At 40.4% G+C, this 15,468-nt stretch overlaps 1 protein-coding gene across 25 annotated transcripts in view; it reads left to right on the top strand.

Annotated features, from left to right (window-relative positions):
* LOC122697542 overlaps positions 1 to 15,468 on the top strand; it is a 650,597-nt gene that overhangs the window by 223,059 nt on the left and 412,070 nt on the right. For 3 of the 25 annotated variants that reach the window (XR_006342096.1, XR_006342097.1, XR_006342089.1), the window contains one exon: positions 10,333 to 10,391. The exons of the other annotated variants lie outside the window; for them this stretch is intronic. The gene's annotated coding sequence lies outside the window, so the exon portion shown is untranslated. The remainder of the gene's footprint in view (positions 1 to 10,332; positions 10,392 to 15,468) is intronic. 25 annotated transcript variants of the gene reach the window in all.

The following is a 15,468-nucleotide window of genomic DNA, read 5'->3' as shown; positions in this document are numbered from 1 at the left end:
ATTGGTCTTATAGTTAGGGCGAGGGATGCTATAAGGAAACTGTGGATCATTCTTATTACCGTCCCCATTCTCATACACAGTAGAGGACATACCCATAACTCCTAGAAGAAATATCATGGAAAGGAGATAAGTATTAATGACTCAGATACTTAAGCTGAACACAGATGATGGCTTGGAGAACAAGGAAATACAAAATTAATCTAGAGAGATAAACACAGTTGCCCAGATTACACTGAAATACAAAAATCCTCCTTGGATAGGGTACTGAAAAGATGGAAAGGAAGAGTAAGTATATACACGTATGTGTGTATATATATATATATATATATATATATATACTTATGTATCTATCTTTTTTCCATATCAATACCATGTTCAGAGATTTCTATTATTTATAGTCTGAAAATAACCATTAGAACCCAATACTGTTAGCCCATTTTACAGATAAGGAAACTGAGGCCGAGAAAGTTGAGTATCTTGGCAAAATGTCTAACACCATATAGACATTGACTGGTGGAACTATGGATGAGACACAAAGCTGAATTTAAACCTAAGGTTCCTCCTACTCTACTATATTGTCTCTCTTATTAAGGAGATATGTGCATGTATTAAAACAAACAAACAAAAATCTTTCTACCTGAAGGTGGAAACACTAGCATTTGGGAAAATGAAAAGGAGAGAGGTGGTATTACCCTGGTTTTATACCAGAGTGCCAAGTCAGATGGAGGAGTTTTGTATGATGTTTTTTTTAAAAGCTTGAGTTACAGAATTAATATAGTAAAATGAGACGAGGGAGGTGAGACTTCAAATGTCCATACCTTTGCAGTGAATTTTGTTTTCGCTAGGAGCACCATGTGTTGAAATCTAGATTTGTCTTTCAAACAGTTTTATCCCTTGAAGGTTAAGTAAATACGCAAGGAAATTGCACCAAGTTTCACTTTGCAAATAAAGAACCTTCAGAATTGTTTGAAAGTGGCAGAAACCTGGGCAAAAGTATTAATAGCATTATTTCAAAGCTCAGAATGAAGGGGAAGGTGCGTTGGTATAGTTTCATCTGTATTTCAGATGCTGACTGGCTGAGGGTTTCTGTTGAATGTCAGTTGTCATCAGATGTTTTTTGTGAAGACTTTAAGATGGATCAGTTTCCACAGGCGTTTCCATATAGGAAGATGATTCATGTGTACTGGATCCACTCTAGCCTTTAAGGTTGAGATTCGACCTAAGTAATCTATTTGCAATATATCAAGCTTTTGAGTGGCTAAAATGTTGTTCATATTACAAGGCAGAGCTTTCCCACCTAGTGCTTATACAGTTCATTTAAGAAAGTCTGAAATGAAGGAGTTTTTGTTAAGCTCTGTGATGAGAATTGGGGCTTATTGCTTCCTTTTGTTAAGATTTAATTCAGTGGCTATTTATGTGAAGGCTCTGGTGTGCAGAATTGTGCTAAATGATGTGTAGAGATCACCCATGCAAGAGTTTCAGACAGATTGTGGTGTAGTGATGGGTTTAAAAAAAACAACAACAACAACAAAAACAAATGGCCATCATGGGTGTTTTAGGAGTTTTTCCTGTTAAAAGAGGGAGAGAATATATTCAGTGTACAGTCAGGTAATCTCTACACTTGGGATGACCATGGGTACAATCTATCTTAATGCCCAATAAACTCACACAGCACCTGGGGCAAAATTGACAAAAATAGGTACATAGTAGGTGACAAATGTTTGTTAGGGGAACTTGAAAATAGGTCGAAGGAAGGACAGATTTTAATGGTTAGGAAATGATTGGATGGGAATACAGGGTATTCTGAGGGCAAGTGTATTCTAGCTTCAGGTCATAAATTGCTTTTCAGTAAAAGTGAGTTGGTTAGTTTTTTTGGTATATGGGGGCATGTCTTTGAAATTTGAATATTAAACACATTTACAATTCTGTATTTTCAGTATTTATTTTCCTGTCTTGCCATTCAAGTCATTAAGACAAATATTTAACAGATCTTCAACATGGTATTTTCAGATCTACTTAAAAATACTCATTGGGAAGAGAATTGTACGATACGCTTTCATCTGGGATTGCTTTCCTTCCGTCTTAAGAGCTCCCTTTAGTGTTTCTTCAGGTCTGCTGGTGTTAAGATTCCTCAGATTTTATATAAAGGACTTTATACTGCCTTTATTTTCATTGTGTGCAGAATTCTTGGAAATCACTTTCAGTGCATTTAAAATAGCATTTCTGATATCATGTCTTCTGGCTACCATGATTCTGTTGAGACAGTCTTATTTTTGCCATTTGAAAATACTGTCTCCCTGTTAAACCTTCCCCATCCTCCCACCCCACAGCTTTAATAATGTTCACTTTTTTTTTTTTTAAGTGATTGTAAGAGTTTGTTTTTTGTCTTCAGTTTTCAGCTGCTTTTCAGTAATGGTCTCGGTTGAACGTCCTTATGCTTACCTAACTCAAGATTTGGAGCACTTCTTGAATCTGTGCTTTTGGTTTTTTTTTTAATCAATTTTGGAAAAATCTCATCGTTATCTCTTCAGGTAATGCTTTTACCCCTTTTCCTTCTGTCCTCTGGTTTTCTGGTTACAGGTATGTTAACCTAGGTTTCCTGTGTTGCTTTCCCTTTTTATCTTGATGCTTTTATTTATCTGGATATTTCCTCCTGATGTAGCATCCAGTTCATTTCTCTCTCCAGCTATACATGGTAGGCTGTTTATATATATTGAACAAAAAATATATATTGAATATTTTCATACCAGTGGTTGTATTTTAAATTATAAGATGTCCTTTTGATTCATTTTACACTGAAATTCTTTAGTTGTGCAATTCATTAAACTTGACTAATCACAATTATTCTAAAGTCATCTGGTAACTACAGTGTCTGAATTTCCTGTGGGTCCGTCTCTATTGTTTCTTACTTTTCTCTTGATTTTTGGTTAGGTCTTATTTTTTGCAAGCCTGATTATTTCAGATGAATGTGGGGCATTGTGTCTTAAAAGTATAAGTGAATAAAGTAAAATCGCTCAGTCGTGTCCGACTCTTTGCGGCCCCATGGACTGTAACCTACCAGGCTCCTTTGTTCATGGGATTTTCCAGGCAAGAGTGCTGGAGTGGATTGTCATTTCCTTCTCCAGGGGATCTTCCTGACCCAGGGATCGAACCCGGGTCTCCAGCATTGCAGACAGACGCTTTACTATCTGAGCCACCAGGGAAGTAGAGATAGCATTTAGCTGTGGATGATATTTTCCTCTGATGTGTTTACTTTTCTTCTGGGAGGCAGGCAGGGGAAGGATAGAGCACTTGAATACATGCAAGGATTAAACTGTTCCAGAGGTGGCCTTTAGTCTTCATGAGGCTGCTCCATTTCCGGCTTATTCCTCCTTTGGTTTTGTTCTAGGAATCCCAGCCAAAGTTCTGGGTTGTTACCAGGGCCCCTTTCTCTTAGCAAGCCATGAACTCCAACTTTTACCTGCTCAACTCTGATGTGAGATTTGTTAATAACTTGCTGGATCTTCCACTGTCTGCAACAGAATCCGTAGACGTGTTTGTTGAACAGGCAAGCATCAGATCTCTTCTTACCAGGGTCATTTGTTCTTTTAGTCCCTAAGTCGTGTCCTACTCCTGCCAGGCTCCTCTGTCCATGGGATTCTCCAGGCAAGAGGACTGGAGTGGGTTGCCATTTCCTTCTCCAGGGGATCTTCCCGACCCAGGGATTGAACCTGTGTAATCTTGCTGTCTTCGTGATCCTCAGATTCCTTCAGACAGAAGCTGTGGTAACAGTTTTTCCCTGTAGTTAATTTGTTTTCTGTTGGGAGGGTTGGTCTGATCTAATCTACTTCACTGTATTGAAGAGGAAGTATAAGTACTTGGAGGTGGTCTGATCCTAGATTTTTGTTGTTGTTGTTGTTGCCTTGATACTGTGTTTCAATAACCTCAAATGCCAATTTACCATTAAGTTATTAAAATTTGTTTCCCCTGGCCTTAATAAAGCAGCACAGTAGCCTGTGTCTGCATTTAAAGATAGCTTCTAAATTTTTCTTAAATGTTACCCCATTTAACTGTCACAACAGCTATACAATGTCACACATTACAATGAAGTTCTCTGTGAATAAATTGAGTCTTTATTCATTAATCTCCTGTTTGTGAAATGAATATTCTGGAAATTGGAGATGGAGAGAAGAGGGGAGTACTTGAGGGGAATTGAGAAAATCAGAATTTTAAAGGAGTTGGTGACCAACTGATTGTGAAATGAGGAGGGAGTAGTTATTTTGCTTGGATAAACGGAGACCAATGATAGTTCCTCCTTTAAAAAAAAATGCAGGAGAGGTATCATGAGGATTAAGGTTTGTCAGGATCAATGATGAATAAAGAAAATTAGTACCGAATTGTACTCCCAGAAGGGAGATTACTGTAGCAGAGTGAAATTGTTGTTGGACATTTTAAGGATGAGGACCGGAAAAGGACAGGAGGCAGGGCTGTCTTGGAGGGAGAATCTAGAAGCCAAAGTGCCTCTCTACCTCCCTCGTTTCTCCCCTCTCCCCATGCTGCCTTTGTGAGGGCGCAGAGTGCCAGGCATTGTGCTGTGTTGGTGTGTGCATTCTCATTTCACCTTTAATTCTGCAAGACGGTTGCTACCATGGTCCCATCTTAGAGCCTTCTCCAGGTATCAGACACTGAATCCACTGCCTCAAATGGAGTCAAGTGGCAGAATGTGAAGTTGAGGGTCAGTGCTGGTGAGAAAGAGGGCTTTCGAATTTGAATCTGGAGATGACAGGCGCATTGTGCCTTCTGGAGGCGGGTGTAGGCAGTGGAGTGCCTGACTGATGGGAGGCTGGTGAGGAGGGGGCAGTCCAGGGCAGGTAAGAACAGGGGGGACTGTGTCAGTGGTGCTCCCTGCATAACAAAGTCCTCTGCTGGAGCCGAAGCAGCTGGAGGAGAAAGGTGGGACGCCTGTGAGATCTCTGAGCTAGAAAAGTCATGACGTGCAGACTGTGAGGATCTGAAAGGCGGAGGACAGGGATGTCAGCAAGACATGTCCAAGACACGTGTTCCCCTCGCTGCTGTCTCCAGCTCTGACCTTTTCCCTGCTCTCTGACTCTCCTGACCCACCAGGTGAGTCCTCTTCAAGATTCATTCCCTGTCTGCCCTCAGCCACACCTTTCCTGCCCCTCCTCGAATGGGAGGAAACCGCTCCCTTCTCCAGGGGATCTTCCTGACCCAGGGATCAAACCTGCGTCTCCTTGATTGCAGGCTGATTGTTCACTGTCTGAGTTGCCAGGGAAGCCACATCTTGAGACAATAGTAACCAAGAAAAAGAAAATCAAAAGACTTGCTGTATTGTACCATTAGTGACAATTTACTATGTTAATTTCCATTTCTTTTGAGAGTTGTGCTTACTGCTTCTTGTCCAGATTTCTGCTTGATAAGATCCTGATTCTATAATGCCCAGGTATCGGTCTGGTCTGTAGAAGAACGGAGAGAAGGAGAGGAAACACTGCAGAGGGACTCACTTGCTTCCTGTGGTTGAATACACTAGATTCCTAAGGAGTGGTGGCCAGTTTTGGAAAGCAGACGAAAAAGGGGTTGCATAGAGCTTAATTTAAGAAAGAAACTTACACTTGGGAAACTTAAGATGTAACAAAATTCATTAATTTATGCCTAGATGGAGACTTTTTACATTAGGGGAAAAAAGGTCCATAAAAACAACTTGCCATCTCATCTTAAATCCAGCATTATGTGCCTAAAAGGTATAGCCCTTGGTCATTAGCTGTCAGGTGACCTTCCCAGCAGACTGGACCTGTGGTCGGGAAATGACACAGCCATCACCGCAATGGTTTTATCCATCTCTTGAAGGAGATACTGGGCTCTGTGTTTGATTACTTGACTGTCTCTAATAATGCAGGAAGGTCAGCATGTGCTTAATAATTTTTAAGCTTCTGGGACCAGACTCGAATTGATTTTTATCTGTCATTTGTCCAGTGATAAGTGCACTGTCGGGGCTTTTCCGGTGGCTTGGGGGTAAAGAACCTGGCTGCAATGCGTTTGATGCTGATGCAGGAGATGTGGGTTCTATCCCTGGGTCAGGAAGATCCCCTGGAGAAAGAAATGGTACCCCACTCCAGTATTCTTGCCTGGAGAACCCAAAGGACAGAGGAGCTTGGCAGGCTTACAGTCTGTAGGGTTGTGGAGTCAGACACAACTGGGCACCACGCATGCAAGCATGCTGTTGAACAAAAAGAAATACTCACAATAATTTTTATCAGTTTATGACCCGATTGTATGTTAAAGCTGTGAAAAGTTCAGTAGCTTTTCCCAGTCCCTGGGATGAGTGATTCAGGTATCATTTGAGCAAGGTGGTAGCTGGACCCTGGTGCTCCCCTGGGCTGGCGAGCCTAAGGGAACCGACCCTTGGCTTCCAAGTAGCTTTAAAATGTAATGGTGTTCTAAGACTAGTGGGTGTCGACTTTTCGGTTTAAATTCCCCCTTTTCCCTTAGGTAGGACTCTGCATTTTAGATTTCATGGATGAATGGGTAATCTTAGTGAGTGATTTGAGACTGCAGTACATAAAAATGTGTCAATAGTTCAGGGTGACTGATGGCTTCTCTTGTAACCAAAGCCACCTGCAATTTTTTATAGTCCTGCAGCATAAGCCATCTTGAACAGATAATCAATTCTGTTGCACAAACAGTTACTTCTGTTCACCAAGGAGGCCCACTTTCTCTCCCCAAGCAGGACTGTTAGAAAGAAAAAAATAGCCTGCATAATCCAAATAATCAAAACTTCTGAAATACCGGAGCAGTTGTAAAGCCAGCCTCCTGCATCTCCCCTCTCTGTCGTCCCCCTCTCTTCCCTTATGAGCTGAAGAACAGCAGAACAGTTTATGCAGCAATAACACGTGAGGGCAAACTGCAATAATGTGTTCATATACATACATGAAAATACACACACACACGTGCATGTTTTAGTCAGGGTCTTGTATCTTGCACAACTTTTCCCTAGCATTTTAATCTTGAAAGGACTAAGAGAAACTTTGCTTTTCTCAAAATATCAGGTGCATTGCAGCAACAGCCTGTGGACAGAAGAAATTAATTTTTCTTCAATGACTTCCTTCATTTCATTGGATTAAAAATTACAGAGTTTGAATTTGAAATCTGAATGTCATGAGGTGTTCCCTGAAAATACCCTGGTGAATTCAAGTTTTTGGTTAAAGCCGACTTAAACTGTTGATCCATTTTCCCTCACCCATTAAAGTGCTATTATTCTTCAGAATTAGTGGTGCTGGATTTCTTGTTCATTTCTTCATCATGGTACACACAGGGTCATATTTGTCCTTTGAAAATTCACCAGTATTCAAATACAACTTAAGTCACTTGATTCTTTCCACAAATATTGACTGGGCTTTAAATAGGCGACAGGCACTTGTTTGGTGGTATGGGGCTGGGGATGCTGTGTTGAACAAGACTGTTAAGGCCGCTGCCCTAGAAGCTGACTTTTGAAGAATGTAGGCTCTCAGGGTTTGATGAATACAAATTTAAAATTCTCTTTGTAGTATTTGGACCACTAACAAATAATGATTTTAAAAGAAACTCTAAACCTCAAACTTTCACAGAGAGGGGAAACATCAGTAATAAAGAATTCTCGCTTTTGAGTTATAAAATGTTATTTTCATATGTGGATTTCAACTTGAGATGTGGTGGTTGTTACTTGGATAGTTTTGTAGTAGAGAACAAGCCAAATTCACTGGGCTGTATCCTTTCCGGTTTCTAGCATACTGCTTAGACACCATTTAGAACTCTCAAATTTAGAATTTTTCTGACCACGTCCTGGTAGAAAGTCAACTGGGACACTTTTTAAAAATGTTAACTGGCCCCTGAAAGGATCCCTCAAGGACCTTGCCAACTACTGTCACATCCTGACCTCAGGTCATTTTAGGTGCCAGGAAAGCTTAAAACAGCAGTGCTCAAAGTGTGAATCACAGACCCCTGAGGTCCTCACAAGGCTTCCTGGTGGCTCAGCGGTAAAGAATCCCCCTGCATTGCAGGAGACAGGGGTTCAATCGTTGGGTCAGGAGAAGCCCCTGGAGGAGGGCATGGCACCCCATTCCAGTATTGTAGCCTGGAGAATCCCATGGACAGAGGAGCCTGGAGGGCTCCAGTCCATGGGGTCACAAAGAGTCGGACACAACTGAAGTGACTTAACACAAGGTCCTTTAGACCTTTACCGTGGATCTACAAGGTCAAGTCTACTTTCTTAGTAAGACTAGGATGTTATATCCTCCTTTCATCTTCTTTCTCACATTTATCATGAAGTTTTCCATTGTACATTTGGTGCCTCTCTATAACACAGTGAATCAGTATTTTTAAAATAATCTACGATTGGTGTCATAAAATTGGGCATAGGTTAAAGATCAAATGGCAGTTCCACCAAAGGATTTTAACATATCAAAAGTATTAGAAGTTCACCGATAAGGGTTCGGATTCCTATGGGAAGTACCAGTTGTTGAGTTTTGGTGTAGTATAAGGGAAAGAATAATCCAAGATTATTAGAAAAGGCTATTAATGTTATTTCTCTACATTCCTGCTATGTTTACATATTCTAACCAAAAGGTCACAATAGATTGAATGCAGCACATAGGAGACTTCAGCTCTCTTCTGCTAGTGCAGGGATGAAAAATTTCTCAACACTGTAAAACAATGGTACTACATTTTGAAGGGAAAATCTAATTATTGCTTTTAAAAGTTTCTCACTTATGTTAATATGTTTTTAGATTATTTTTAATGAATTAATAAATATTAAAGACTTGTTCTAATTTGCAACATGGTAAATGTTTTTCTCTGTAATTGTTAATAAAAGAGTCTGGATATTAACCGACTTAAGAACTGGTCTAAAGGAATGTATAAGTAAATTCACCTTCAGGAAGTTCAAGTGTAGAGTTACATTCCTTGAGATCCAAGATCTGTTCCTGCTTCTCAGTTTGAAGTGGTTTCAGGACGTTTAGATAGTCTCCTTCACAGTTTGGGGCCCCTCATTCTGTGTGGAGTGACAAAGGATGAAGACAAATAGTCTGTACGGTAATTTAGTCAATAGAGTCCATTTTTAATCTCCAGTCTCCTGTGTCCAAAGTCATGAAATCCTCCAGGACCATGTAAGAGTTTCAAACTATGGCTGCGGAAGATGAAGCGTTGTACAAGGGCTGCGTGACATGTATTCTTGGAGATACAGCTTGCAACTCCGCATGTGTAAACGGGAATCACAGCTACTTATCTGAAACGTCTTCATCATCCATTTGGAAATGAAGAATTCCGCCTGCTGTACTTCATCCCCACAGGAAGCCACACCCAGCTGACTTCTCAGTCCAGACTTGTTCTCAAGGTCACCTGTGTAATTTTTTTTCTCCCCGGAAGCCTCAGGGTCCTTCTCAGAGATAATAGCCCCAAGCCCTTCAGTCATCATTTCCTTGTCCTCAATTTTCTTCTTGGCTTCCTGCAATTTTAATCCCAAGACCCTGCAATTCCTTGCCTTGGAGGTTTAAGTGGCCCCATTTACAACCAATTTTCAGCTAATATTTGATGCATTCTTTTCAAATAAACCAAGCTGTCCTCCTCTGCAGGCTTGGTGCTTTTGGACCTAATAAAATCAGAGGGTTGATAGTGGGCTTTTAAACTAATGTGGTTTCTCTTCTGTGATTTTTACAGAAAAATAGATCTTTCAAAGTAGGAGATAGACATGTTCCTGATGGGTTAATTTCAGAATCTAGTGCTGTCATTAATCAAGGGAAAGAAATCACTCTTTCATCTGCCCTTTGCTCCAGTTCTTACAAAGGAGAGGGAATGAGAGTGGGGTGGATGAGTAAAGAAATCATAGACTCTTTTTCTGGGGGCTCTTTCCTTGTAACCTTCTCCGGGTGCCTTATCTCTGGCCCCTTCTGTAAGCTGATCCAGCTCAAGTCGGCCTGACACATGAACCATGCAAAGCTGCTTTCTAAAGAGATTTTAATTCCTGCTTGACAGGCTAGGCTGAAGCCCATGAGCGACAATAGGTGGTGTTTTTTTTTTTTTAAACAAGACTGAAAACCATGGTGCACCTGGTATTTCATTGAACATCAGACAGACATATTATTTTTTTCTCAGAAAAGGGAAAAAAAAAACAGTTAAAAATAGCTAAACTTTAAGTAATAAAATACAGCTCAGTTCGCCAGGAGTCCTGTATTAAGAGAGCCACCATTTTTGGCCTGCTTGAAGACTGTTTTTGTCCCTAATCTGTTTTAAATCTTCTGAGGGTTTTATCGTTTTTTCCGCCTTTCCATAAAATTAACTCAGTATATATTTTTTTAATCCTAGTCTGAAATTTCATCCTTCAAGAGCCCTCTGCGTGGCAGAGTATCAGAGGATCACGTCATGTAAGATAAATGACATCTTTGGACCCAAGATATCTGGGTTCACTGATCATGTTTAATGTCTTGGGTGGGGGTGGAGCTAGAAACTGGGATCTTCCTTCAGGATTGTATGAGGCCAGATCCAGAAAAAAGGAAAATGATTTCGGAGTTGCCTACACATCCTCTTGCCAATATAAGTTGAGCTCCCTTTGTTTTAATGACCATAGCAAATTTCAGATAGCTTTTGTTCCTGGCCTGTAGCGTGCACTGTGTGCGTAAGGTCTGCACGTAATAAGGGTAACTCTGATCACAGAGATAGAGGTGGCGGTGCTTTGATGAGGGTGGTGACTGTCATTTATTAACTGCGCACCAGGCTTCATGTTCGCTTTCCTTGATTTTTTTTTTTTTTTCCTATCAATTTGCATACCAGTTACAGGCACTGGATGTTGTCACTTCCGTTTTTCCAACAGGGGAACAGGGAAACGAGGCTGGCAAAAGTGGGGATGACCTGCCTGGTGCAGTCCTTGGTGTAAGCTTGGTGCCAGAGCTGATACCACGTGGCACAAAGTTGGTTTAATCAGCTTTTTGCACAGAAACTCCCTATTTACACCAAGGGAAAAAGAGCCATGTAGAGCTGTAGGGCGCAGCTCAATTTACATAATACTTTCCTGAGCATTATCTTAATCCTTCCAGCGCCCTGAGGAGAGAGGTGGTCTTACCATCTCCATTGTGCACTTCTTCTTTGTTGTTCTGTGCTGCCTGATACTAATTTTGACGTCTTGGAGGAATTGCAGACTGCTAAAGTTAAGGGACACTTGTTGGTTATGCGAGCTACGTTTATAGTTCAGCATTTGAGTAACTGTTTTATTAATGTTCCCATGGAAGAGACTGTTCTCTTCTAGTTATTTAAAGGAGGCCTGCTGCCTTCACGGGTATAAATTTTGCTCATGAGGGCTTGCAGCGCTGTGTGTTTCTCAGTGGGTATATTTTAAAATCGTATGAGAATGTTTTCAAAGATAGCACGGCACGCAGGACAGTCAGGAACCTAAGGATCGGGTGGTACTTTGCTATTAATTAGCTTTGTGACTCCAGGCCAGGTCTGTGACCTTTCTGGGTCCCACTTTCCCCGTTTTCATTACAAGTGGGTTGGATGTTCACTGAGGATTTACTAGAATTTCTTTGATCTCTTTGGAAAAACTTGACATCAGATTCTCGAAACCTTCACTACTCAATGGCTAATTATTTTTATTGTAAATGTATGAACAATTATGTGTCTTATGCGCATTCAAAGACAGGTGACAAGCCACTGGAAAACAGCTTTAAGCTTTGTCATCCCCTGTGACTAGGGAATGAGGTACAGGGTTGAGATATTTCATTTTAGGGCCTAGGTGTTGTGTTTTTATTATAAGGAGAGGACCAAATCTTAAAGACTTGGTATTGCCAGCCTTGCTTGCTTGCAGGCCTCCTTCCTTCCTTCCTCATTTAACTTAGTTAAAAAGCCATTAGGCAGGCCTGAGCAAGGAGGCCCAGCAAGGCCAATAAGCAAATATATTGAAGGTAATGGGAACCAGACTTCTTACTGTCAGGGAAAGAAGCTGCAAATTGAAAAAAGGGAAAAGCTAGAAGGAGCCCTGTGCTATGGATTAGAATATGAGTGAAGTCATGAATTTCAATATGTAGAAATATTAGGTGTATGACATTTAATTTTAAATATAGAAACAAAAATTAATATTAAAGTATGTGCACATATATGAATATGTACATGTATGTGCATAAGTATACAATATACCCATTTTCCTAACTCTGCTCACTAAGAGGGCCAGGATGCAGTGAGAGCCCAGTGAATACAAACACATTTACTGTTCAGATCCTAGTTTCTAAATATCAGTCTTTGCTCAAAGAAACCACAGGACTTTGGAAAAAAAAAAAAAATGTCTTGTTCTAGCACTAGGACAGGGAAGACCCAGAATGAGTTTTGAATATCTTCTCGTGCCAGGAAAGACAGATGTTCTCAGAGAATATTGGAAAGGTGGCAGAAGAACACAGCAGCCTGCTTGAAGGCATTCCCACCAATCAAACCTGAGACAATTTGGGCATGAAAATAATATTACAGATTGTATCTGACTAAACAAACCAAGAAGGTATGGGGCCATTCTGATGTCAGTAAATGCATGACTAAGTGAGAAGAGAGAGTTCTCCTTAAAAAAATAGAATGTTATCTGTTAAATAAAAAGCCGAGATTAGAAACACGGTGATTTGGCATCTTTCTAATAAGAATATAGCTAAGAAACATCAATGAACGCTAAAACCAGTGAGTGAAGTTGAATGAGGATCAAGATAGTTGTACTGCCTCAAACTGTCCACAAATCCTTAGTCACTGTAAAGAGCAGCCCAGTACTTCTGCTAGAGAAACTTGGGAGATTTGATCTGAATCATGTGATCAAAGTTGCTGTCACCGTGATGGGACAAACTGACATTATGTGTCACTTGATGAGATGCAGTGAGAACACAGCTTCTTTCCCCAAAAATGTAACCTTTGAATCTTCTCATGAGAGAACCTTACTAATCCCATTTGAGGGGTAGTCTGCAAAAATAAATAGCCAGCCATCTTTGATGTTGTAGGGGAAATGACCTTTAAGGAAGAGCTGGATACCGCTCCAAATTGAAGACTGGAGAGGGATGACTAAGTACACAGTCAGATCCTGGAGTGGATTCTGTGTCTAGAAAGAACATTATTGGGGGCAGTTAGGCTCACTTGTATGAAGAAACTTTTATGAGTGAAGGGTGTATTGGAACTTCTTGAACCATTTGCACAACTTGTCTGCAGGTTCACATTGTTTTGGAAATAAAATGTAAAGGAAATTACTAGTACATTTGTAGTTTTCACTTTATTGTATGACATTTACAAAATAGTTTCTGAATTCTGTTTTTCTTTTATTTTATTCACATATAAATCTTGCAGGGTGTAATTAAATCAGACTTTCATTTCTGTATTTTTATGAATGTTGTATAGAGAAGAATACAGTTTCACAGAAGCAGGACATTCTGGGCCCATGATGTGGTCTGTACACCAAATGGTACGGCTTGACTGGGAACAAAATGAGGACTGTAGAGGATCCTAGGGTCAAAACTGTGACTATCGTAATGGTGGTGAGACATTTCACGTTAATGGGGTTGTGAGTAGGTGTTCTGGAGTCAGAGTGCCTTCACCACTGACCAGATGTGTGACATTAAGCAGGTGACCTAAGCTGTCGGTGTTCCATCCCAGCAGTCGAATAGGTAATGATAGTACCTACGTAATGGAGTTATTGTGAGAACCACGTGGCTAAAAACCTGTCAAGTGGTTAGAAGGGTATCTGGTGTAGGGTAAATGCTGTGTGTTTTATTATTACTATTATTATTGCTACCATTGCAACTATCACAATATCTATAATTTATGTAAAGAATAGAGAGGCTGGTTAAAAGAGTTTACATTTGACAGTTGGACATTCAGTCTCTTCTGCTACACGGATGAAAGAAGAACAGATGCCATCGGTTTTTGTATGTTTAACACTGTGCACTGATTTTTTTTTTAATGCTTTTGCATGCTAATACTGTGCACTGACTTTTTTTTTTTTTTTTTTTTAGCAATGCTTCTCTTATCCCCAAAGCCACACCTTAAACTTTCTTTACTGTTTTATAAGAGGGAAGACATACATTTTAAAGTGTTTAGGAAGGACAGCGGAAATGAAGACAGGATCAAAACCAAACATAAAGAAAGCCAGACCGAAGATCAGAGAATCAAGATCCAAAGAAAAATGTTGACTTTGGCAAAAATATTGCGACTGCGGGTCTTATTTCAAGTTCATATATTGAAGCTCAGCAAGTTTGCATATTTGCAAATGCAAATGAATTTGTGCACCAGAGGAGCTAGCAAACTTGGAATATTCCTGGAGGGAGGGTGCTTTTGAGGTACTCGGGAGCCCGAGTAGCCTGTCACTTGCATCTGACTCATGAGGACTCCCTTTCTCCTAAGTCCTGCTGGTCAAGCTCATGACATAGCCCACACGACACTTAGAGAGCATTAAGCCTTATGCGCTTTTATTTATTTATAATCTGCTCCTTTTCTAAAAGGGTTTGAAGGAAGAAATCGAACCGCCTGTTACCTGAATAAGTGCTAAGTGATTGTGGATAGACCAGCATTAACAAAGTGTAAAATGAAAGAAGAGACCAACTGACTGAGAGGAGAGAGATTTTGACCAGTGCCTGGAGGGATGGGTAATGAATGACTATTCAGAAGAAGGAAATACAGTGACAATGAATGTAGGTCTCCCTTTTTCACTGATAAGGAATTTTAGAACTATATAAGCACATTTGGGGGCAACTGGTAGAGTGAACTCAGGCATAGGAAAGCCTGAGAAACATCGCAACACATGGTTCACATGGTTTTGTAAGGGCTTACAAAACCCAGGTCCCCACCCTTTGGTTTGGTCTCTCTTCTCTATATCTTTTGACTATAGTATTTTGAATGTTGGGTCCCATTTGTTTCTTTTGAGAAACACTAGCAGCTGAATGGGAATGAACTGCCGGGAATTCCTCACACTACCTGGGCTTTAGAAGTCTTCCATGGAGTAGAGTGAATGGATGTCCAGGCAGTCTAGGTGGTGATGACAAACTGAGAACCTAGAGCTGGAATCCATGCATTCCAATCTCAGCTCTGCTTTTTACTAGCTGCTCATCTTCACAATCTGTAAACAGTGTTGGGGTAAGAAACAAATGAAGTCTTATGTGAAAAGAACCTGCAATAGAGGAAGCTTTCAAAAAATATTTCACTAGTATCTATTTGATTAGTGAATAGAAATTGGAAACATTTTGTGTCTTAAGTAGTTTGCTTTATAATGGAAGCTAATTTAATTTTTTTTGTAAAACAAGTGTGGGAAACTTAATACCTGGCTTATTTTGTGGTCACCACTCTTTTTTTTTTTTTGATAAAGGTGGTTCATATCTTACTCCATTGACTTCAAATATCCTACCTTACCAACTTGCTGAAAGTGAAGTCGCTCAGTGGCGTCCAGCTCTTTGCGACCCCTTGGACTGTAGCCTACCAGGTTCCTCCGTCCAT

The sequence above is a fragment of the Cervus elaphus genome, chromosome 7 (genome assembly GCF_910594005.1).
Source record: "Cervus elaphus chromosome 7, mCerEla1.1, whole genome shotgun sequence".
Lineage (NCBI taxonomy): Eukaryota > Metazoa > Chordata > Mammalia > Artiodactyla > Cervidae > Cervus > Cervus elaphus.
The sequence above is the reverse complement of the archived record's forward strand: the minus strand, read 5'-3'. Positions and strand labels throughout refer to the sequence as shown.